Genomic DNA, 24859 nt, shown 5'->3' with positions numbered 1-24859 from the left:
GGCTTTACCCTGGCTGGTATCAAAATTGGGGGGGAATGTTTTTTTAAATTATTTATTTATCTATTTTACTGCACGATATAGACCCGCTCACTGGCGGCTGTGATTGGTTGCAGTGAGACAGCTGTCACTTAGTGTGGGGGTGTGTCTAACTGCAACCAATCTTAGGCGCCGATGGGCGGGGAAAGCAGGGAATATGAGATGGAATAATGAGTGGCCGGCATTTTCAAAAGAGGAAAAGCCGCCGGAGCAGTGTGACAGCCGTGCAGCGACAGAGAGAGAGACCGACCGACGGACAGAGAGTGACAGACAGAGCGAACAACTGACAGAGAAAGAGACTGACATCGACAGAGAGAGACTGAAAAGACCTGCGTTTTGTTTGTCAGAAAAGCATGCAGAACGCAACAAAAATGCAGTCCAAGTGCATTTTGGTTGCGTTTTGACCCATATCATTGATTTCAATGGGTGGAGAACACAGCTACAACGCACAAAAGAAGTGACATGCTGCTTTTTTTTCCACAGCGATTTTTGGCATCCAAAACGCTGCGTTTACAAATGCAGCGTGCGCATTGAATTTTCGGACTTCTCATAGACTTTGCTGGGGAAGCAGAACACATGCAATTTGGCACTGAAATGCTGCAGTTCAAAACGCAGCGTTAACATGGGGAAAAAAACGCAAAGTGCGCACTTAGTTGTAGTTCGCCGATGCATCGCGACGAGGAAGGAATCCTCGCGGCGAACTACAAGACCCAGGAGGCCGGCGATGGAACGGAAGGTAAGGTGAGCATAATATGTGTACCTTCCGTTCCATCGCCGACCTCCTGGGTCCTGTAGTTCGCCGCTCAAGGCTGTGTATCGGTAACCATCGGAGATGAAGCAGGAACTTCCGCTGTCAGACGCTACTCAAAGGCAGCGCGCTGACCAATCAGAGGCTCCTGTCTTTGACGTCAGCACTCTGGGTGCGGACGTTCCTCCCTCGTCGTCATGGTTACCTGATACACAGCCCATGCTAGCGAACAGCAAGTCCCAGCAGGCCGGCGATGGAACGGAAGGTAAGGTGAGCTTATAATATGTGCGTGTGCATGTGTTTGTGTGTGTTTGTGTGTGTTTGTGCATGTGTGGAATGGCACAACAGGGGACCAGGATGGGACATTTAACAAGTTGTGGAACGAATTGTCTGCATTGCAATGATTTCCTATACATACACATTACTGGGTCCTATGGAGCCTACATACTGACAGTGGTGGCCTGTGGGGCATACATACTGGCCCTAGGGATGCTTAGCGCACAGGCTGGCAGCGGTGGAACACGCTGAGGGCCCAAGATGGCAGCACTGCGGGGGAGCGCTGAGGGCACAAGCTGGCAGCACTGCAGGGGGGCACTGAGGTCACATGCTGGCAGAACTGCGGGGAGCACTGAGGGCACAGGCTGGCGTGGTGCTGGGTGGCGCTGAGGGCACAGGCTGGGGGGCACTGATGGCACAAGCTGGCAGCACTGGGGGGCACTGAGGACACAGGCTTGTGGGGCGCTGAGGGCACAGATTGGCAGCACTGGGGGGGGCACTGAGGGCACAGGCTGGCGGGGCGCTGAGGGCACAGGCTGGGGGCACTGAGGGCACAAGCTGGCAGCACTGGGGGGCACTGAGGACACAGGCTGGTGGGGCGCTGAGGGCACAGATTGGCAGCACTGGGGGGGGCACTGAGGGCACAGGCTGGCAGGGTGCTGAGGGCACAGGCTGGCGTGGTGCTGGGGGGCGCTGAGGGCATAGGCTGGCATGGTGCTGAGGGCACAGGCTGGCGTGGTGCTGATGGCACAAGCTAGCGTGGTGCTGGGGGGGCGCTGAGGGCACAGGCTGGCGTCGTGCTGGAGGGCGCTGAGGGCACAGGCTGGCGTGGTGCTGGAGGGCGCTGAGGGCACAGGTTGGCAGCATTGCAGCAAAAGAGCCTGAGAGCTCCTCTGGCTGCTTTCTCTGAGTCCCGTTTGTCTGCTTTTTCTATTGCAGGCACAGGGGGGACCTGAGAAGACAATTGCTGGACTCTCCCCTGCTCCCCCCCTCCTGCAGGCACACTGCTCCCCCCTCCTGCAAGCACACTGCTCCCCCTCCTGCAGGCACACTGCTCTCCCCTCCTGCAGGCACACTGCTCTCCCCTCCTGCAGGCACACTGCTCTCCCCTCCTGCAGGCACACTGCTCTCCCCTCCTGCAGGCACACTGCTCTCCCCTCCTGCAGGCACACTGCTCTCCCCTCCTGCAGGCACACTGCTCTCCCCTCCTGCAGGCACACTGCTCTCCCCTCCTGCAGGCACACTGCTCCCCCCTCCTGCAGGCACACTGCTCCCCCCTCCTGCAGGCACACTGCTCCCCCCCTCCTGCAGGCACACTGCTCCCCCCCTCCTGCAGGCACACTGCTCCCCCCCTCCTGCAGGCACACTGCTCCCCCCTCCTGCAGGCACACTGCTCCCCCCTCCTGCAGGCACACTGCTCCCCCCTCCTGCAGGCACACTGCTCTCCCCTCCTGCAGGCACACTGCTCTCCCCTCCTGCAGGCACACTGCTCCCCCCCTCCTGCAGGCACACTGCTCCCCCCCTCCTGCAGGCACACTGCTCCCCCCCTCCTGCAGGCACACTGCTCCCCCCCTCCTGCAGGCACACTGCTCCCCCCCTCCTGCAGGCACACTGCTCCCCCCCCTCCTGCAGGCACACTGCTCCCCCCCTCCTGCAGGCACACTGCTCCCCCCCTCCTGCAGGCACACTGCTCCCCCCCTCCTGCAGGCACACTGCTCCCCCCCTCCTGCAGGCACACTGCTCCCCCCCCACCTGCAGGCACACTGCTCCCCCCCCACCTGCAGGCACACTGCTCCCCCCCCACCTGCAGGCACACTGCTCCCCCCCCACCTGCAGGCACACTGCTCCCCCCCCACCTGCAGGCACACTGCTCCCCCCCCACCTGCAGGCACACTGCTCCCCCCCCCACCTGCAGGCACACTGCTCCCCCCCCTCCTGCAGGCACACTGCTCCCCCCCTCCTGCAGGCACACTGCTCCCCCCCTCCTGCAGGCACACTGCTCTCCCCTCCTGTACTCACTCTGCTCTCCCCTCCTGTACTCACTCTGCTCTCCCCTCCTGTACTCACTCTGCTCTCCCCTCCTGTACTCACTCTCACTTATTAAGGGGGCGGGTCGTGCGGCGTCATAGCGACGTCACACGGCAGGCGGCCAATAGTGGCGGAGGGGCGGAGATGAGCAGGATGTAAACATCCCGCCCACCTCCTTCCTTACGCATATCCTACGGAAGCCGCAGTGATGCCGGTAGGAGATGTTCCTTGCTCCTGCGGCTTCACACACAGCGATGTGTGCTGCAGCAGGAGCGAGGAACAACATCGTACCGTCGCGTCAGCGTAATTATGGATTACGCCGACGCTGCACCGATGATACGATTACGACGATTTTGCGCTCATTAATCGTATCATCTAGACTTTACACACTACGATGTCGCATGCGATGCCGGATGTGCGTCACTTTCAATTTGACCCCACCGACATCGCACCTGCGATGTCATAGTGTGCAAAGCCCGCCTTAGTGCCACATGAAAGGCACCAAAGGGTGCAAAATTACAAAATGCTGGAGAGTGGGACATTATGTGTCTTTCTGCCATTATAATGACAGAAAAGACTGATATAAAGTGCACAAGCACAAGAAAATCACCAGAGCGCTCTACGCTGTGTAAAGCAGTAGAAAATGGCACTGGAGTGAACATGTGACCGCCTCATGTAGGTTGAAGCTATGGATCCTGGGTAAATTTATGTATTTTCCCTCCTTCCGTTTTTTTGCAGTGGAAACCATTTTGCATACATCTGTTCATAAACCCTGTGCTATGCTGGGCCGTGCCTGCAATAAAAGAATTGTTGGGGGCTTCGAGGACCATTCCCTTCTTATTAGTGGTATCATTTTGATTATATGTTGTATGTTTAAATAAAAGGCGGCTGTGGCCAATTCATTCCGTCCTCTGGCGTGGTCTCTTTATTTTAGTTTAGTATTTAAGCTATGGGCCTAGCGGGGAGGATGAAAAGGACGGGGGAGGCAAGGACTTAAATTGGGGTTAGGAATGACTCGTCAATACAAATTGTCATGTGCGCTCTACTGTTTTCGGAAGTCCAGGAAAAGGAATGGAGAGAGACACGTATTCGTCGCCCCCTCCTCATTTCTGACCCAAACTCCAGCCGTTTGCTGACTCCAACGCAGGGAGGGACCCGAATCTTGGAGGCACTTATGGCACATCTTGTCAGTACGCCTGGTGCTCACCTGGGATCTATTATAGAAGGGGTTGCAAGGGCATCCAATTTTGATGACCTATCATCAGTATCGCAATGGTGGGGGTGTCGGACCCCCACTCATGTGATGATATCGATGATCTGTCCTGAGATTAAGTCGTCAGTATCAGACACCTGGACAATACTTTTAAAGGGAATCTGTCAGCAGGTTTGTGCTATATATTCTGAGCGCGGCACAATGTAGGTGCTGGGACCCCGATTCCGGCAATGAGTCACTTACTGGGCTGTTTGCTGTCATTCTGATACAGTCCCTGGTTTCTCTGCTGCAGACTGACCTAGCAGTGCTCAGAATGCTGAGCCATGTATAACCCTGTCCACAATACTGATTGGCAGCTTCTGTGTACACTGCATACTGACAGAAAGCCGCTAATCAGTGGCAGGGGTGGAGTTACACAGAACAGCAGAACAAGAAGGTACGAGACACCAAGTCCTGTAGTGATCCTCTCAAGCTGATTAAACACTAATTTTATTGAAATAGCAACACACAGCCCAGTAAGTGACACATCACCGGATCAGGGTCTCCGCCCCTACAGCGTGCTGCTCTCAAATTACATAGCAAAAACATGGTGACCAATTAATTCCCTTGAATATTAGCGCTGGGTCAGAATCTATTTGGGTGTTATCAACTATAATTTTATTACAGGGGACCTGAATAGATTTTGTCACTCCTGTTCATATAAGCCAAACAAGGGGAAAGCTCACTTCTAGCTTTCCCACGACCTGCCGCTCAAGTATCTTTTTCTGTTAAAGGGAACCTGTCCGGTAATTTATGTGTTCTAACCCAGTAGAAGTGTGATGTGTGGCCTAGTAACCCCTTCTTACCCATCCCTGTGTTGTAATACTGTGTAACGTGCATGTGTAAAAATATGTTTTATTACTTACGTGTTCCCTATGTAAATGATCAGAGGCTCTAGCCCTGTGGGAGTTTACATGGATTCCGTGGTATCACGCGCCTGTGGGCGTGATACCATGGTTTTACATGAGCGACGTCCCGTTGCCCCATGAGATCTCGCGCGTGAGCACTTACCATTCCCGCAGCCTTGTCATCCGGGTGCTTGCTTCTCGTCATCAGACGCGCACTGCGCATGACCGGAACCGCAGGAGTCTTCTGAGCATGCGGAGTGCGTGTCTGAAGACGAGAAGCAAGCACCCGGATAACAAGGCTGCGGGAATGGTAAGTGCGCATGCGTGGGTTCTCAAGGAGCGACAGGACGTTGCTCATGTAAATCCATGGTATCACGCCCACAGGGGCGTTATACCACGGAAAACATGCAAACTCCCACAGGGCGATGCAACGCCCATGGGGCCAGAGCCTCTGATCATTTACATAGGGTACACATAAGTAATAAAACATTATTATTATTATTTATTATTATAGCGCCATTTATTCCATGGCGCTTTACAAGTGAAAGAGGGTATACGTACAACAATCATTAACAGTACAAAACAGACTGGTATAGGAGGAGAGAGGACCCTGCCCGCGAGGGCTCACAGTCTACAGGGAATGGGTGATGGTACAGGAGGTGAGGAGAGAGCTGGTTGCGCAGTGGTCTACTAGACTGAGGGCTATTGTAGGTTGTAGGCTTGTTGGAAACATATTTTTATACATGCCCATTACACAATATTACAACACAGGGATGGGTAGGAAGGGGTTACTAGGCCACACATCACGCTGCTACTAGGTTAGAACACATAAATTACCGGACAGGTTCCCTTTAAGGGCTCCTTGTTTCTTTGCGCCCTCTTGGTATTCCTTCTGATGTCGTGCAGCTATTCCTCTGCATATTAATTACCTTGACGTATTTTTATGTGTCTCTCTGTGAAAAGACCACTCTCACTCTTTGTTCGTCTTTTGCGAGTGTTTTCTATTCCCTTAGTATTTGACAATTTATGTACAAAAATGGTGCCATTCTAGCATGTGTATGCAACAGATCTATGATTTTTCTGGATTTTCTTTGGATTAGTGGTCTTTTACTACTACTTCCAATAGGTGGCGCTAGAGTTTGTCTCCTTCCTCACTGGAGGGACAATTTGGTGTTTTACAAACCTTTGAAACACATCGCCATCTTGTGGATAGTGATAGCAATTGCAGTTCTACTGTATTTCTTTATCTTGACATTATCTTTTTCTTCTTGGTTCATGCGAATATCTGATAACGTCTTTCCATTCCTTTTTTCCAGATGTTTCTGGTAATCTCTGGCCAATTGGTGTTGTGCGTTTTTTTTTGCGGTCGTTTTTCTGCACATTGTTTCTTTTTCTAGCATGTGTTGGTGCAGACAGGTATGTTTTTTTCATTCCTCTTGAGCAGTGGCTTCATTACCAGTGTGCATACAGTGACTGTATAATATATACAACTCTCTGATGATACTAGTGTATTTTTTTGTGCTTCTTGACAACCTATGGGGTCTATTGGGAGTGATCTCTTTGTGATTTTTTTTTAAGCATTTAACTTGCTGAAATAAAAAACTTTCTTTTACAAAAAATCTTGCTTTGGCTCCTATACTAACTTTTTTCTATAGGTTTACAGATGGAAGTAGGTGCAGGCATGATTTCATGCATCAATCGCTTCTCATAGGGAATCTGTCACCAGGTTTTTGCTGCCTCATATGAGAGCAGCATGATGTAGGGGCAGAGAACCTGATTCCAGTCATCTATCACAGGCTGGGATGCTCAATCCAAGACCTTTCCAGAGACTAAATGACATATTCCCTGACGAGGGACAATTCCTGTACCCAGACGGCTTCTCTCGCTCCTCATCTCTCCTGATGACTATTTGTTGCAGCGCCACCTACAGTACGAGCCGGATACCCTCACATCAGCTCTCTGCCTGTCTACAGTAGTTTCTCTAGCTCACGTGCGCATTCTCCAGCCAGCCAATCAGAGCTCTCGCTCACCGATATATATGCAAATCAGCTGGCGGCAAAAAGCAACAGCCAACCGCTTTTTAACCATTTTCTCCTAAATATTCAGCAGGGGCGGACCATTCTGGCAGCAGGGGCCGGTTCACTTTGTCACCAGGTCAATTTCAATTTCAGGGGTTTTTTTCATCTCCATAAGGTAAAAGTCTCTGACAATGTGAGCACATAAATTGAGCTCGGAACATTCTAATCATTTGGGTGCGGAGCTCAGGCAACGGCAGTGGGAGGAGTGGGACCACAACCATGGATGGCCAGCCAGCAGAGAGGAGAACACCCATGTCCCACTCTGCACCCACCAAACCAGGTACCAGAGAGCAACAACATGATGCTCCTCTGTACCCACCCAACCTGACAGGGCACACCAAGTGCCCACCGCACCCCCCTTTTTATACATTCTTGCTAACTCACAGCTCACCAACCAGCGCCGCACTGCTGGGGCTGTGGGTTCCAATCCCACTGTGGACACAGCCTCAAGGATGTCAGGCTTCTTACAAATACAAAACTTACAAAACAAATAGCTTTTAATTTTATTTCTTTCGGTAAGTGGGGTCTATCTATTAAATTCGGGATCAGCAGATCCCACCTCGGGGTGTTGTTACAGTCTCGTGTCCCATAATAAAGTGCACATTAGTCGGGGTTCGGCGGGAAGGTTCCCGATGTCCCGGGCACTGCTCACCAAAAAGGGGCAGACATCTCTGTGTCACTATAGTTCAGTAAGGCCGGACTTCGGCCACAGCCTAGGGGGAGACTGCCCTGACCGGGTTGGACGGGAATGAAAGGGTTTAGGGGGTTTAGGGGGCTTTGCTAGGATTAGGGAAATAAAGGATAAAAACAAAGGCGGGGAGATCCCAACGAGGCGGCGTAGTGAATTAGGGGTATAAATAGGGGAAGCTATTAGCGTAGGGCAGCCATTTAACCCCTTCACCTCCGGCCACTAAAACACCCTAATGACCGGGCCATTTTTTGCAATTCTGACCAGTGTCATTTTGACAGGTTATAACTCTGGAACACTTCAACGGATCCTGGCGATTCTGAGATTGTTTTTTCGTGACATATTGTACTTCATGTCAGTTGTAAATTTCGGCCGATACTTTTTGCGTTTATTTGTGAAAATTTAGGAAATTGTGCAAAAATGTTGACAATTTTGCAATTTTCAAACTTTGAAAATTTATGCCCATAAATCTGAGAGATATCTCACACAAAATAGTTACGAAATAACATTTCCCACTTGTCTACTTTACATCAGCGCAATTTTCGAAAGAAATTTTTTTTTCGTTAGGAAGTTAGAAGGGGTCAAAGTTCATCAGCAATTTCTAATTTTTCCAACAAAATTTACAAAATAATTTTTTTAGGGACCACATCACATTTGAAGTGACTTTGAGAGGCCGAGGTGACAGAAAATACCCAAAAGTGACCCCATTCTAAAATCTGCACCCCTCACACTGCTCAAAACCACATCCAAGAAGTTTATTAACCCGTTAGGTGCTTCACAGGAACCAAAGCAATGTGGAAGGAAAAAATGAAAATTTTACTTTTTAACACAAAAATGTTACTTTAGCCATAAAATTTTCATTTTTACAAGGGAGAAAAGAGAAAGTGCACCCTACAATTTATTGTGCATTTTCTCCTGAGTACGCTGATACCCCATATGGGGTAAAAATCAATTGTTTGGGTGCACGGCAGAGGTCGAAAGGGAAGGAGCGCCATTTGAATTTTTGAACGCACAATTAGCTGCACTCATTAGCGGACGCCATGTCGGGTTTGAAGACCCCCTGAGGTGCCTAAACAATGAAGCTCCCCCACAAGTGACGCCATTTTGGAAACTAGAGCCCTCAAATAATTTTTTTAGATGTTTGGTGAGCACTTTGAACACCTGGGGGCTTCACAGAAGTTTATAACGTTGAGCCGTGAAAAGAAAAAAAATTTTTTTTACCACAAAACTGTTGCTTCAACTAGGTAGCTTTTTTTTCACAAGGGTATCGGGAAAAAATGCAACATAAAATGTATTGTCCATTTTCTCCTGAGTACGCAGATACCTCATATGTGGTGGAAATCAAATGTTTGGGCACACAACAGAGCTCGAAAGGGAAGGGGCGCCATTTGAATTTTTGAACGCAAAATTAGCTGCACTCATTAGCGGACGCCATGTTGGGTTTGAAGACCCCCTGAGGTGCCTAAACAATGGAGCTCCCCCACAAGTGACCCCATTTTGGAAACTAGAGCCCTCAAATCATTTTTCTAGATGTTTGGTGAGCACTTTGAACACCTGGGGGCTTCTCAGAAGTTTATAACGTTGAGCCGTGAAAAGAAAAAAATTTTTTTTTACCACAAAACTGATGCTTCAACTAGGTAGCTTTTTTTTCACAAGGGTATCGGGAAAAAATGCAACATAAAATGTATTGTCCATTTTCTCCTGAGTACGCAGATACCTCATATGTGGTGGAAATCAAATGTTTGGGCACACGGCAGAGCTCGAAAGGGAAGGAGCGCCATTTGAATTTTTGAACGCAAAATTAGCTGCACTCATTAGCGGACGCCATGTTGGGTTTGAAGACCCCCTGAGGTGCCTAAACAGTGGAGCTCCCCCACAAGTGACCCCATTTTGGAAACTAGACCCCTCAAGGAGTTTATCTAGATGTTTGGTGAGCCCCAAGGGGCTCCACAGAGGTCGATAATGTTGAGCCATGAATACAATTTTCTTTTGTTTTACCACAGAACTGTTACTTGAACCAGGTAGCTTTTTTTTCACAAGGGTATCAGGAAAAAATGCACCATAAAACGTATTGTGCAATTTCTCCTGAGTACGCAGATACCTCACATGTGGTGGAAAGCAATTGTTGGGCGCATGGCGTGGCTCAGAAGAGAAGGGCACCATTTGACAGCAAAATTGCTTGGAATCATTAGCGGACGCCATGTCACGTTTTTAGACCCCCCCTATGGTGCCTAAACAGTGGAGCTCCCCCACAAATTACCCCATTTTGGAACTAGACCCCTCAAGGAATTTATCTAGATGTTTAGTGAGCCCCTTGTACCCCCAGGGGCTCCACTGAAAGTTGATAACGTTGAACCGTGAAAATTATTTATTTTTTTTTAAATTTTTGCAGCAACAAGGTAGCTTTTTTTTTTCTTTTTACAACGGTATCAGGAAAAAATGCACCATAAAACGTATTGTGCAATTTTTCCCGAGTACGCAGATACCTCATATGTGGTGGAAATCAATTGTTTGGGCGCATGGCGGGGCTCAGAAGACAAGGAACGCCATTTGACTTTTCAAACGCACAGACGCAGTGCACTGATCGGCCGCTGCAGGAGGCACGGTCGGATGAGAGACAAAAAGCACTGGGATACGGTAAAAAAACAAAAGTAACGCCAAAAATTGAGCAGGGATGCTGATCCGCGCTCAGCGGGACACACGGACAGATGTGATACTTTTTTTTTCCCGTATCCCCGACGCTTTTTGTATCGCATCAGTCCGTGCGTCCCGCCGAGCGCTGATCAGGGATGCACATAACGGATCGGCATCCCTGCTCAATTTTTGGCGTGACAAAAAGCTTCGGGGATACGGAAAAAAAAGTCACGACAAAAATTGAGCAGGGATGCCGATCCGTTATGTGCATCCCTGATCAGCGCTTGGCGGGACGCACGGACTGATGCAATACTTTTTTTTCCATATCCACGACGCTTTTTGTATCGCATCAGTCCGTGCGTCCCGCCGAGCGCTGATCAGGGATGCACATAACGGATCGGCATCCCTGCTAAATTTTTGGCGTGACTTTTTTTTCCGTATCCCCGATGCTTTTTGTCATGCCAAAAATTGAGCAGGGATGCCGATCCGTTATGTGCATCCCTGATCAGCGCTCGGCGGGACGCACGGACTGATGCAATACAAAAAGCGTCGGGGATACGGGAAAAAAAAAGTCCCGCCGAAAACTGACCACGGATGCAGATACGTTATCTGCATCCCTGATCAGCGCTCGGCGGGACGCACGAGGTGTAAAAATGGACAGGGGATAGAGGAAAAAAAGAAAAAAAAAAGTTATACTCACAGTACCCAGAGGAGTAGCAGGAGGAACAGAAGGCAAGCGAGATAGACAGCTGTACAGGAGCCGCAGGCAGGAAGTTGGACAGCTCAGCAGAAGACCCAGGAAGAAGGACCCAGCGATGGAGGCAGATGTGATCGGTCGGTGAAGACAGGTAAGAGGACGTCGGGGGGACAGTAGAGGGGGGGTGGACAGCAGAGGGGGAGAGCAGAGGGGGAGGGGGAGAGCAGAGCGGGAGGGAGATACCGGAGGAGCTGCAGAATAGAGATCACGGGGGAGGCCGGCAGATTGGGATGTCGGGGGGCAGATCGGGATGTCGGGGGGGGCAGATCGGGATGTCGGGGGGGGAAGATCGCAGGAGGGCACAGGCAGGGGCCATTACGGGAGCGCGCAGGAGCAATCACAAGAGCGCGCAGGGGCTGCAAGGAGAGCAGAGGAGGAGGGATACCGGAGGAGCTGCAGAATAGAGATGGCGGGGGGGCAGATTGGGATGTCGGGGGGGCAGATCGGGAGATGTCGGGGGGGCAGATCGCAGGGGGGCACGGGCAGGGGCCATTACGAGAGCGCGCAGGAGCAATAACAAGAGCGCGCAGGGGCTGCAAGGAGAGCAGAGGAGGAGGGAGATACCGGAGGAGCTGCAGAATAGAGATGGCGGGGGGCAGATCGGGATGTCGGGGGGGCAGATCGGGATGTCGGGGGGGAAGATCGCAGGGGGGCACGAGCAGGGGCCATTACAGAAGCGCGCAGGGGCTGCAAAGTGAGCACAATACTCACCGCTCCTGCTCCTGCTCCGTGACAGCAGTGGCAGCAGCAGCGGTGGCGTGGTACCACTAGTACCAGCCAGAGCTGCACGCTGCAGACATGTTGGGGGAGGGTCCCCAGACCAGCACAGGCCTGGGGAGGGCGGCCACCGGCAGATCAGACCGCCCCACTGCACACTGATTGGAGCGATTGCGCGTCATAGCACGATCGCTCCAATCAGTGCTGCAGGGGCTGGGGGCGGCATGTTTGAGATCAACCTATGATCTGCTGTACCTGCTACAGCACATCATAGCCGGATCTCACAGTATCGCACTATTTCCGGCATTATTTTTACCGAAATCAGTGTGAAAGATGTGGTTGGCGGTTCAGATTTGAACAGCCAATCACATCGATCGTCGATGGGGGGTGGCGATGCCACCCCCCCCGGGGTGAAGCAAAGGTCCCCTGCTGTAAGAAACAGCAGGGGACATCATTTGAAAGCTGTTGCTATGGCCACGGCAATCAAATGAACTTTAGGCCATAAAATTACGTCCCTGGTCGTTAAGTCACGTTAAAATAGGACGTAATTTTACTGCCCGCGGTCGTGAAGGGGTTAAACCAAGGTAAATCTACAGCTAAAAAAATGTACCAAAAAAGCTCTGTGTGAACATACCCTAAGGCCATGTGCGCACTAGAAACTGGCTTTTTCTTAAGGAAAAAATGGACTCTCTGAAAGAATCCTGCACCTGCGGTAAAAAACCGCACCAAAATCCGCATTTCAGACGTAAATACATTTGAACAGCGCGCAGGGACTGGGCCCCGCCCCCGACGTGCAGCAACGTGATGAGATCAGCTCATTGCTGACATCATCACAGTGCTGCGGGCGCCACACTGGATTCATCAGGAAGCGAGCGCTCCATGGAGGAGCCGAAGAGACAGGTGTAATTAATGGAGATGTGTGGGGAGGGGCTGAGGACACATAACGGGGAACATTTTTGAAGGAGACACAGCTTTGTGACAGGCAGAGGAGGAGTACTGTATTCCGAGGGAGGGGGGGGAGGCAGGAGTGTGTAGTGATGGGGTAGTGTAATTTGTGTCTGCAGGGGGTGGTGATGTGGGGTGCAATGTATTATGTCTGGGGAGGGGGTAATGGAGGGTGCATTGTATTGTATGTGGGGGAGGGGTAATGGAGGGTGCACTGTATTGTGTGTGTGGGGAGTGATGGAGGGTGCATTGTATTGTGTGTGTGTGTGTGTAGGGGGTGATGGGGGGTGCATTGTATTGTGTGTGTGTGTGTGTAGGGGGTGATGTATTGTGTGTGTGTGTGTGTGTGTGTGTAGGGGGTGATGGGGGGTGCATTGTATTGTGTTTGTGTGTAGGGGGTGATGGGGGGTGCATTGTATTGTGTGTGTGTGTGTGTGTGTGTGTGTGTCTGTATGGGGTGATGCATTGTGTGTGTGTGTAGAGGGTGATGGGGGGGTGCATTGTGTGTGTGTGTGTGTGTGTGTAGGGTGTGATGGGGGATGCATTGTATTGTGTGTGTGGGGGGGGTGATGGGGGGGTGCATTGTATTGTATGTGGGGGAGGGGTAATGGAGGGTGCACTGTATTGTGTGTGTGTGTGTGTGTGTGGGGAGTGATGGGGGCTGCATTGTGTGTGTGTGTGTGTATAATGGGTGATGGGGGGGTGCATTGTATTGTGTGTGTGTGTGTGTGTAGGGGGTGATGCATTGTGTGTGTGTGTGTGTAGGGGGTGATGGGGGGTGCATTGTATTGTGTGTGTGTGTGTGTGGGGGGGGGGTGATGGGGGGTGCATTGTATTGTGTGTGTGTGTGTGTGGGGGGGGGGTGATGGGGGGTGCATTGTATTGTGTGTGTGTGGGGGGGGGTGATGGGGGGTGCATTGTATTGTGTGTGTGTGGGGGGGGTGATGGGGGGTGCATTGTATTGTGTGTGTGTGTGTGTGTGTGTGTAGGGGGTGATGCATTGTGTGTGTGTGTTTGGAGGGGGTGCATGGTATTGTGTGTGTGTGGGTGATGGGGGGATGTATTGTATGTGTGTGTAGGGGGTGATGGAGGGGTGCATTGTGTGTAGGGTGTAATGGGGGTGCATTGTGTGTGTGTGTAGGGTGTGATGGGGGATGCATTGTATTGTGTGTGTGTAGGGGGTGATGCATTGTGTGTGTGTGTAGAGGGTGATGGGGGGGTGCAGTGTGTGTGTGTGTGTGTGTGTGTGTGTGTGTAGGGTGTGATGGGGGATGAATTGTATTGTGTGTGTGTGTGTAGGGGGTGATGGGGGTGCATTGTATTGTATGTGGGGGAGGGGTAATGGAGGGTGCACTGTATTGTGTGTGTGTGTGTGTGGGGAGTGATGGGGGGCTGCATTGTGTGTGTGTGTGTGTAATGGGTGATGGGGGGGTGCATTGTAGTGTGTGTGTGTGTGTGTGTGTAGGGGGTGATGCATTGTGTGTTTGTGTAGAGGGTGATGGGGGGGTGCATTGTGTGTGTGTGGGGAGTGATGGGGGCTGCATTGTGTGTGTGTGTGTATAATGGGTGATGGGGGGTGCATTGTATTGTGTGTGTGTGAGTGTGTAGGGGGTGATGCATTGTGTGTGTAGAGGGTGATGGGGGTGCATTGTGTGTGTGTGTGTGTAGGGTGTGATGGGGGATGTATTGTGTGTAGGGGGTGATGGGGGTGCATTGTATTGTGTGTGTGTGTAGGGGGTGATGGGGGGTGCATTGTATTGTGTGTGTGTAGGGGGTGATGCATTGTGTGTGTGTGTGGGGGGGGGGGTGATGCATTGTGTGTGTGTGTAGGGGGTGATGCATTGTGTGTGTGTGTGTGTGTGTGTGTAGAGGGTGATGGGGGGTGCATTGTGTGTGCGTGTGTGTATTTGGAGGGGGTGCATGGTATTGTGTGTGTGTGTGTGTGTGTGTTTGGAGGGGGTGCATGGTATTGTGTGTGTGTGTGTGTAGTGGGTGATGGGGGGGATGTATTGTGTGTGTGTGTGTGTAGTGGGTGATGGGGGATGTATTGTGTGTGTGTGTGTAGGGGGTGATGGAGGGGTGCATTGTGTGTGTGTGTAGGGGGTGATGGGGGGTGCATTGTGTGTGTGTAGGGGGTGATGCGGGGTGCATTGTGTGTAGGGGCTGATGGACGGTGCATTTGTGGCGCCCCTGACCTGGTCAGGCACCACTGAGTACTGCACCCATGCTGGGGACAGTACAATACAGGTAATCCAGAAGGCTGACCGAGGTGTGACTACACAGGCGCATAGTGATCAGGTCTCACACATGTACCTATGAGAGGACCCCTGGGGATCCCAGGAGGGGGAAAAGCCTTCACCTCCACTGGAATAGTGGAGGGGGCCAAAAGCCTCCATCTCCTCTCAAGGGGTGTGGTAAGAGAATCTGGTTGCTAGGTGGCGTAGGCAGGCACAAAAGGGAAAAGAGAAGGAGGAGAAAACAGTCTGTAAGAGTCTGCAGCAGAGTGTGGAGGAGTGAGGAGCAGGAAAGTGAAGCTCAGACAGGAGCAGGAGTGAAGGTCCCAGATGTGAGCCGGTTCAGAGCAGAGTCCAGGGAGCTCCGAGGAGAGCTGACCCCTTCCCCTGGGCTGCTGTAGTCTGACAGCGTCCGCGCAGTGACTACCGACGGGGGAGAACGGTCACCTAGGAGTGCTACCCGAAACCCATCTCAGCTAGAGAGAAGAGCACGGAGTGGGAAGTAAGGAGACTGCTAGGGAGAACCAGGCCCAAACGGGCGGCAGATCCCGAAGCGGAGATAGATCCAGCTTTCTTTTGCTAAACCTGCCGGTGTGGGGCTCTCAAAGCCCACGCCACAACACCACAAAAGCCGCAGCCACGTAGCCACAGTTAGGGCCCATAGCTCACAGGAGGCAAGAAGCTGGAGTGATCTGGCCCAGGCAACAAGCACACGGCAAACGAAGGGGAGTGAGGCTTCAGCAACTTCCCTGGGTGACCCCCATAGGGACTCAAAGTCGGGGTCACTCCAAACCACCAAGGGCTAAGGAAGGCGAGTTAGTAGTCACCCTCACAAGTCAGCCTGAAGGACACCTGGTTCCCGCCTGGTTCATCCCAGCTACGCCCGGGTTACTCACCCTGCCACCTGAAGTGAGTAAAAACCCTGAAAGACATTCTGCCTGTGTGGAGTTATTCTGCGCCTTGTGGTACTACGCACCTACACAGGGCCCTGGGGCTTGCTTCGCTCTCAGGGGGCTATTCCAACTAACTGCACTCACCATCAGCCCCAGGCGTCCCTCAACCTGCAGTGGCGGTCCCCCACTGACCGCAATACTGAGAGTGGCGTCACGACAAGAAGAAGATCTCCTACCTGTGACAAGATCCAGCCGAGTGGAGTCCCTGAAGGTAATGCACCGACACAACACTGGTGGGGCTTCACATCTGGCGTCACGAACAGGATAAGGACTAGACCTGTTCAGACAGGTGACCATGTGCCTGGGCGGTCCGCTTGAAAAATTGGAAGCGCCGCCATATTGCCACCATGAAAAGCGCGCTGAAAAACAACAGCAGCCCTCGCTGGGAGAAGTTACCGCCCACGAAGAGGTGTGGCTACCCAGAGATCCCCTGCAGAGTTCGGACCTCGCTTGTGAAGAGAGCGGAAGCGTCCAGAGACGTCGGGACAGAAAGGGAGCCAGAAGCCTGCTGCTGGGAGAGGAGCTGCTGAAAGAGGCAGAGCGGAAACTGAACAGCTTGCTACTAGAGGCAACGGCGAGTCCACTGCTGGGAAATCGTGCAGGAGAGGGCGCAGAAGAAATGGCGTCTGACCGCAGAAACCCAGAACCGGGCTCCGCTGCCTGGTGGTATCGGGAGCTGGCCCAGTTCTGCGACCGACTGGAGACCCGGGTCGTGGAGCAGATCAGAGAAGAACGCATGGAACTTCTGGAGATGGCTGCCGCGGTTCAGGCCTATGAGAGGGGAACCGCACGACGAGTGCCAGACCGGACGGCGACGACTCAGACCCCGATGCTGCCACCGATGGGTGAGTCCAGTATTACCCCTGCCGGCCCGGATGCCCCGACCCCTGCTGCCACGCCCGCGGTCCCTGAAGAGGCGCCCGGCGCGGCGACGCTGACCAAGGCCGCAGCCACGCCAGGTGCGGCCCGCCAAGCCCAGGCCGCCGCAGCGATGCCCTGCTCGGCCCACCAAGACCCGGTCCCTGCAGCGATGCCCTGTCCGGCCCGCAAAGAACCGGCTGCCACCGCGACCCTCATCCACGCCACAGGTGTGACGCTGACCCGGCCCGCCGAGACCCCACCGCAGCCGCAACGCTCGTCCGCGCCGCAAGTGAGGTGCTGAACCAGGCCGCAGCCCCGCCAGGTGCGGCCCGCCAAGCTCCGATCGAGGCAGCGACGCCCAGCCCAGCCTGCAAAGACCCCATCGCAGCTGCGACGTCGATCCAAGCTGCGCCAGAAACGCCCATCCAGGCCGCCGCCATGCCAGGCGCGGCCCGCCAAGACCAGGCCGCCGCCATGTCAGGCGCGGCCCGCCAAGATAAGATGGCATCACCATTTACCCCGGCCTGCAAGGCCAGAGCAGACACCGCTCCCCAGTCCAAAGAGGTCCCTGCTGGAAAGCCCACGCTGGGGGAGGACCCCGCATACTGGCAGCTGAAGGCTGACATGGAGGCCAAGTTTCCACAATGGTTGGTGGACCAGTACATACTCCCTCCGCATACCCCCAAGACGACTCCTGCAGCAATCATGCCAAAAAGATCCCTGCCTGGGCCTGCTGAAGAAAGTCCATCCCCAGCACTGCCACCAAAGGAGTGCTCAGAAGAACTAAGGGGGAGGGGAGGCCAGGAAGCTGAAGAGCTGACTCAGGAGCCACCAGCAGTGGATCCATGCCCCGAGCCAGAGATGCTGCCGTATTCCCGCTGGGACGAGGAAGACCTGACACCTTCTGCTGAGGAAGATCTGCCCCAAAGCCTCACCTGGGAGCTTGTAAGCTGCACCTCGCAGAATCCAACCCGCAAGATACAGCGCCGCAGTAGAACCCAGTCTTTCCCTGCACCGCCATCCCCAGAGCAGAGAGAAGTCACGGCCAGAGACCTACAAGAAAAACGGTTCCTGAGAAGGTCCAAAGCCCAGGTCAGAGGACCCCTTTGTAGAGGAGTAGTGGAGGACTTCAGCCTCAAGTCAGGATACGGGTTCATCGTAGCACCTGGCATAAAGGAAGGTATCTTCGTCAACAGAAGAGACGTCAGAGCTAATCTGCCCAGAGGACATCCTGGAAGGAACCTGCGTACAGGAGACTCCGTACAGTTTACCCTGCATCAAGGAGAAAGAGGCTGGTATGCCCTAGATGTAGTACCATGTCCCAAAGAAGAAAGGAAAGACAGCCATAAAGAAAGAAAAGACCAAAGACCTAATGAAGAGACAACTACAGATGAGGAAAAAGGTCAAGAAAGCAACAGGTGCCGCAGCCCTACAGGCCCAAGCCCTGGTGAAGAGGAATCTGCCTAAGTTTAAGTAAAGTACAGCAAGTTTTGACCAGTTTGGAAAGTTTGTTTTGCAACGTTTTAAAGTTCAAGAATGTGCCCACAAAAACTATTGTGAGAAATAAACCTTAAGGCTATGAACTGGCTATAGCCACAAACTCTCGCAGTGTAAATAGTTACACCAGAGGGCACCACCACCACCAGAGTCAGCCTGTTTAGGGGCTTGGCTCGTCTGCAACCAGGAGGAGCCCGTCCGTATATAGGGCCTTGGCTCGCCTGCGACCAGAGAGCATGCCTGTTTATGGGGCCTGGCTCTCCACCACAAAGAGGGTACCTGGTCAGCACCAACTGTGGAGGCCGCCTCTACATCCTGCCAGAAGAGGCTGAAGGCGCGGATCCACCAGGCCAGGTATACCCTGAAACCACCAGCCCATGTAAGCCGCCTCTACATCCTGCCAGAAGTGGCTGAAGCCGCGGCCAACGTGAGAGGGTTTTGGGTGGGTTAACGGACTTGTGGGTGGAGGGTGGTGATGTATGGTACCTGGTGCTTTTAAAAATGTTTTACATGTTTTAATGTTTTATGCATTTTAAAATGTTGTCTTGCAGCCCGAGGACGTGCTGGTGATAACTAAGGGGGAATGTGGCGCCCCTGACCTGGTCAGGCACCACTGAGTACTGCACCCATGCTGGGGACAGTACAATACAGGTAATCCAGAAGGCTGACCGAGGTGTGACTACACAGGCGCATAGTGATCAGGTCTCACACATGTACCTATGAGAGGACCCCTGGGGATCCCAGGAGGGGGAAAAGCCTTCACCTCCACTGGAATAGTGGAGGGGGCCAAAAGCCTCCATCTCCTCTCAAGGGGTGTGGTAAGAGAATCTGGTTGCTAGGTGGCGTAGGCAGGCACAAAAGGGAAAAGAGAAGGAGGAGAAAACAGTCTGTAAGAGTCTGCAGCAGAGTGTGGAGGAGTGAGGAGCAGGAAAGTGAAGCTCAGACAGGAGCAGGAGTGAAGGTCCCAGATGTGAGCCGGTTCAGAGCAGAGTCCAGGGAGCTCCGAGGAGAGCTGACCCCTTCCCCTGGGCTGCTGTAGTCTGACAGCGTCCGCGCAGTGACTACCGACGGGGGAGAACGGTCACCTAGGAGTGCTACCCGAAACCCATCTCAGCTAGAGAGAAGAGCACGGAGTGGGAAGTAAGGAGACTGCTAGGGAGAACCAGGCCCAAACGGGCGGCAGATCCCGAAGCGGAGATAGATCCAGCTTTCTTTTGCTAAACCTGCCGGTGTGGGGCTCTCAAAGCCCACGCCACAACACCACAAAAGCCGCAGCCACGTAGCCACAGTTAGGGCCCATAGCTCACAGGAGGCAAGAAGCTGGAGTGATCTGGCCCAGGCAACAAGCACACGGCAAACGAAGGGGAGTGAGGCTTCAGCAACTTCCCTGGGTGACCCCCATAGGGACTCAAAGTCGGGGTCACTCCAAACCACCAAGGGCTAAGGAAGGCGAGTTAGTAGTCACCCTCACAAGTCAGCCTGAAGGACACCTGGTTCCCGCCTGGTTCATCCCAGCTACGCCCGGGTTACTCACCCTGCCACCTGAAGTGAGTAAAAACCCTGAAAGACATTCTGCCTGTGTGGAGTTATTCTGCGCCTTGTGGTACTACGCACCTACACAGGGCCCTGGGGCTTGCCTCGCTCTCAGGGGGCTATTCCAACTAACTGCACTCACCATCAGCCCCAGGCGTCCCTCAACCTGCAGTGGCGGTCCCCCACTGACCGCAATACTGAGAGTGGCGTCACGACAAGAAGAAGATCTCCTACCTGTGACAAGATCCAGCCGAGTGGAGTCCCTGAAGGTAATGCACCGACACAACACTGGTGGGGCTTCACACATTGTGTGTGTGTAGGGAGTAATGGGGGTGCATTGTGTGTGTAGGGAGTAGTGGGGGTGCATTGTATTTTTGTGTGTGTGTGTGTGTGTGTGTGTAGCGGGTGATGGGGGATGTAGTGTGTGTGGGGGGGTAATGGAGCGTGTATTGTGTGTGTGTATGTAGGGGGTGATGGAGGGGTGCATTGTGTGTAGGGGGTAATGGGGGTGCATTGTGTGTGTGTAGGGGGCGATGGGGGGTGCATTGTGTGTGTGTGTGTGTGTGTGTGTGTGTGGAGGGGGTGCATTGTATTGTGTGCGTGGGGAGATGGTAATGGTGGGTGCATGGTATTGTGTGTGTGTGTGTGTGTAGTGGGTGATGGGGGGGATGTATTGTGTGTGTGTGTGTGTGTGTGTAGGGGCTGATGGACGATGCATTGTGTGTGTGTAGGGAGTAATGGGGGTGCATTGTGTGTGTAGGGAGTAGTGGGGGTGCATTGTATTTGTGTGTGTGTGTGTGTAGCGGGTGATGGGGGGGTGCATTGTGTGTGGGGTGGTAATGGAGCGTGTATTGTGTGTGTGTGTATGGGTAATGGGGGTGCATTGTAGTGTGTGTTTGTGTGTAGGAGGTGATGGGGGGGTGCATTGTATTGTATTGTGTGTGTGTGTGTTTGGAGGGGGTGATGCATTGTAGTGTGTGTGTGTGGGGGGGTGATGCATTGTATTTTGTGTGTGTGTGTGTATGTAGGGGGTGATGGGGGGGGTGCATTGTGTGTGTAGGGTGTGATGGGGGATGCATTGTGTGTGTGTGTGTGTGTGTGTAGGAGGTGATGGGGGGTGCATTGTGTGTGTGTAGGGGCTGATGGACGGTGCATTGTGTGTGTGTGTGTGTGTGTGTGTGTAGGGAGTAGTGGGGGTGCATTGTATTGTGGGTGTGTGTGTAGGGGGTGATGGGGGGTGCATTGTGTGTGGGGGGGTAATGGAGCGTGTATTGTGTGTATCGGTAATGGGGGATGCATTGTATTGTGTGTGTGTGTGTGTGTGTGTGTGTGTGTAGGAGGTGATGGGGGGTGCATTGTATTGTGTGTGTGTGTGTGTTTGGAGGGGGTGATGGGGGGGTGCATTGTATTGTGTGCGTGGGGAGATGGTAGTGGGGGGTGCATGGTATTTGTGTGTGTGTGTAGGGGGTGATGGGGGGGTGCATTGTATGTGTGTGTGTATGGTGTGATGGGGGATGCATTGTATTGTGTGTGTGTGGGGTGTGATGGGTGCATTGTGTGTGTGTGTGTGGGGGGGGGGGTAATGCGGGGTGCATTGTGTGTGTGTGTGTAGCGGGTGATGGGGGGATGTATTGTGTGTGTGGGGGGGTAATGGAGCGTGTATTGTTTGTGTGTGTGTGTGTGTGTAGGGGGTGATGGAGGGGTGCATTGTATTTGTGTGTGTGTGTGTGTGTAGGGGGTGATGGAGGTGTGTGTGTGTGTGTGTGTGTGTGGTGATGTGGGGTGCATTGTGTGTGTGTGTAGGGGCTGATGGGCGGTGCATTGTATTTGTGTGTGTGTGTAGCGGGTGATGGGGGGGATGTATTGTGTGTGTGTGTGGGGGGGTAATGGAGCGTGTATTGTGTGTGTGTGTGAGGGTAATGGGGGTGCATTGTAGTGTGTGTGTGTGTGTGTGTAGGGGGTGATCGGGGGTGCATTGTGTGTGTGTAGGGGGTCATGGGGGAGTGCATTGTATTGTGTGTGTGTGTGTGTGTGTGTGTGTGTGTGTGTGTTTGGAGGGGGTGATGGGTGGGTGCATTGCATTGTGTGCGTGGGGAGATGGTAATGGGGGGTGCATGGTATTTGTGTGTGTGTATGTAGTGGGTGATGGGGGGGATGTATTGTAGTGTGTGTGTGTGTGTGTGTGTGTGTGTGTGTGTGTGGAGAGGGGCGCGGAGTCGTTAATCGAGCTATAGTTACATTTAATACTCAAAATTTTCGTTTCATTCACAGGCCTGAGTGGGCCCCGGCACCCAGCCTTTCAATCGTAAACTTCAGTGATCGTACAAGTTCTGTATGATCACTGAAGTTTTCGCAGTTGCAGGACCTTTAGTGACATCACATGTGTCATGTGACTCACCAAAGGTCCTAGCGCTGCACTGCGGGAGTCCCCAGGCCTGCACCGACCGCGCTGGTATTCAGATGTATGCGCGTCTTTTAGGCGCGCAATACATTTGTACAGTGCGGCCGGTGACAGGAGGGAGAGCAGCTCTGCTCAGCCCCGCAATGTACTGTCATCGCCAGGGCTGCAGAGGAGCGCGCCTCAGTCCTGCACCGACATCATCATCACCGGGGCCGCAGCTGCAGGGATGAAGAGGAGGACGCGCAGGCACAGGTAAGCGCTCCAGAGGAGCCGAAGATGTACTTTTATATGTGGGGCTGCGGGTGGGGGAGGAGCAGTGTTATTTTACAAGTGGCATTAAGAAGCGGTGGGGGACTTTATGGAGCATATTATGGGGCAGTGGGGGCCATAATGGGGCAGTGGGGGCCATAATGGGGCAGTGGGGGCCATAATGGGGCAGTGGGGGCCATAATGGGGCAGTGGGGGCCATAATAGGGCAGTGGGGGCCATAATAGGGCAGTGGGGGCCATAATAGGGCAGTGGAAGGACATTATAGGGCAGTGGAAGGACATTATAGGGTAATGGGGGGGCCATTATGAAGCAAATTGGGGCATTATAGGTCAGTGGGGGACATTGTGAAAGAAATTGGAACATTATAGGGCAATGGGGGACATTATGAGGTGTAATGATGAGCCAGGGGAGCCTCCGGCCTTGTAGTTGTGGCGGTAGTTTTCAGGCTTGTCCCTGGCTTCACCACTACCTCAAGGTCGGGAGCGGACTTGGTGGGGCAGAGTGTGATAGTGCATTCGCCGGACGATGTACAAACGATCTTCAGCCAAAGGGTGCTGGTAACAAAAGACATCCTTTATTGTACATAACAATCCGGCAGAAAAATCAGGCACTTTCGGTGGAGCTGGGGGCAGCCTGCCCTAACGCACCCTCTGATGGGGATATGCCCGGGGTACTCCACTTCGCCGGGCTCCCACTCTTTGGTTTCACGCACACCGGACCCACACCAGTTGCTTCACACCCTGAGGTTACGTTCCACTCCTTTCTCTCCGGCGCCCCCTGCTGGTCCCGCTCACACACTCTGCCCCTCGATGTTCTCACTCTTCCGTCCCGGATTCAACTACTTCACACACACCTAAACTCCTCCCCTGGTATTAGCCGACTCCTCCCTCCCCGGTGGCAACAGCCGTTCCACCCGGCCACTAGGGGGTTTCAAACATGTTACAACAAACACATTTTTAATAATGGCATTTCCGGGCTAACTATGTTTTTCTTAGTAGGGGGTTTGCTCACCCACTACATGAGGCATCAAAGATTTTGGAAGGCAGCATAGTATAATGAGGAGGGGGGGGATTTATACAGGGATGTAGTTGGGGGAGATATTATAGAAAGAGAAATTTTGGGGGGGACATTTTGGAAAGGGGCACTTTGTGGGACTATTTTGGAGAGGAGCAGTGTGTGGGGGGATATTTTGTGCAGGAAGCAATTAACAACCCCTTCTGATTCCACTTGTTTCCCCAGACATTATTAAATAAAAGGGGCCAGGATGAGGGACATAATTACTATATGGGGCCAGAATGAGGGACATACATTATTAGTTTATGGTGGCACGTGGGGCATAATTACTGTAGGGGCAAGTTAGGGGACATTATTACTGATGAAATATAAGTTAATTTTGAGGATACTGTCTCCAATGGGGAAACAAGAGTCTGACGTGGTGTAGAAATTGGGGAAATAGTGAGGAATGTGCCCTGGGAGTGATCGGCTATAGGTGACTGTTATTTTCTGCAGAGACACGTCATGGCAGGAAGAAGTGATGACGGTCAGCGCCAGATGAAGAGAAAAAGCGAAGATGAATAAAGTCAGCTAGAGACGTCACTGGTAAGTCAGTCACGGTATTTCTCCCTTGTATGTGGTTGTATTCGGTCACTATGTGGTCTGTTCACGGTGTGGTGGTATTTCTCCCTTGTATGTGGCTGTATTTGTTCACTGTTTGGTGGTAATATGTGGTCTGGTCACGGTGTGGCGGTATTTCCCCCTTGTATATGGTATTATTGATTTTGGTATAGTGGATTGTGTTGTGTATGGAGGTCACTTTTTCTCTCTATAAGGGGGAGATTTTTTCCAGTAGAAATTAAATACTTAAACATTTAACCCCTCCCCTCCCTGTCCTGTCCTGTCCTGTGACTATTACACTGCAGTAAATATGCACTTACAGAGAATCTCCAGTGAAAACAAGTAATCACCTTTACTAAGGCCACGTTCACACGCTGAGTATTCAGTGAGTTTTTTTTTACCTCAGTATTTGAAGCCAAAACCAGGAGCAGTAAAATCAGAGAAAAAGTGTGTGAACGTGGCCTAAAGATAAGTGATAACTTATTCATC

This window comes from Anomaloglossus baeobatrachus, chromosome 1, assembly GCF_048569485.1.
Source record: "Anomaloglossus baeobatrachus isolate aAnoBae1 chromosome 1, aAnoBae1.hap1, whole genome shotgun sequence".
In the NCBI taxonomy this organism is placed as follows: Eukaryota; Metazoa; Chordata; class Amphibia; order Anura; family Aromobatidae; genus Anomaloglossus; species Anomaloglossus baeobatrachus.
Note: the sequence above shows the minus strand (reverse complement) of the source record.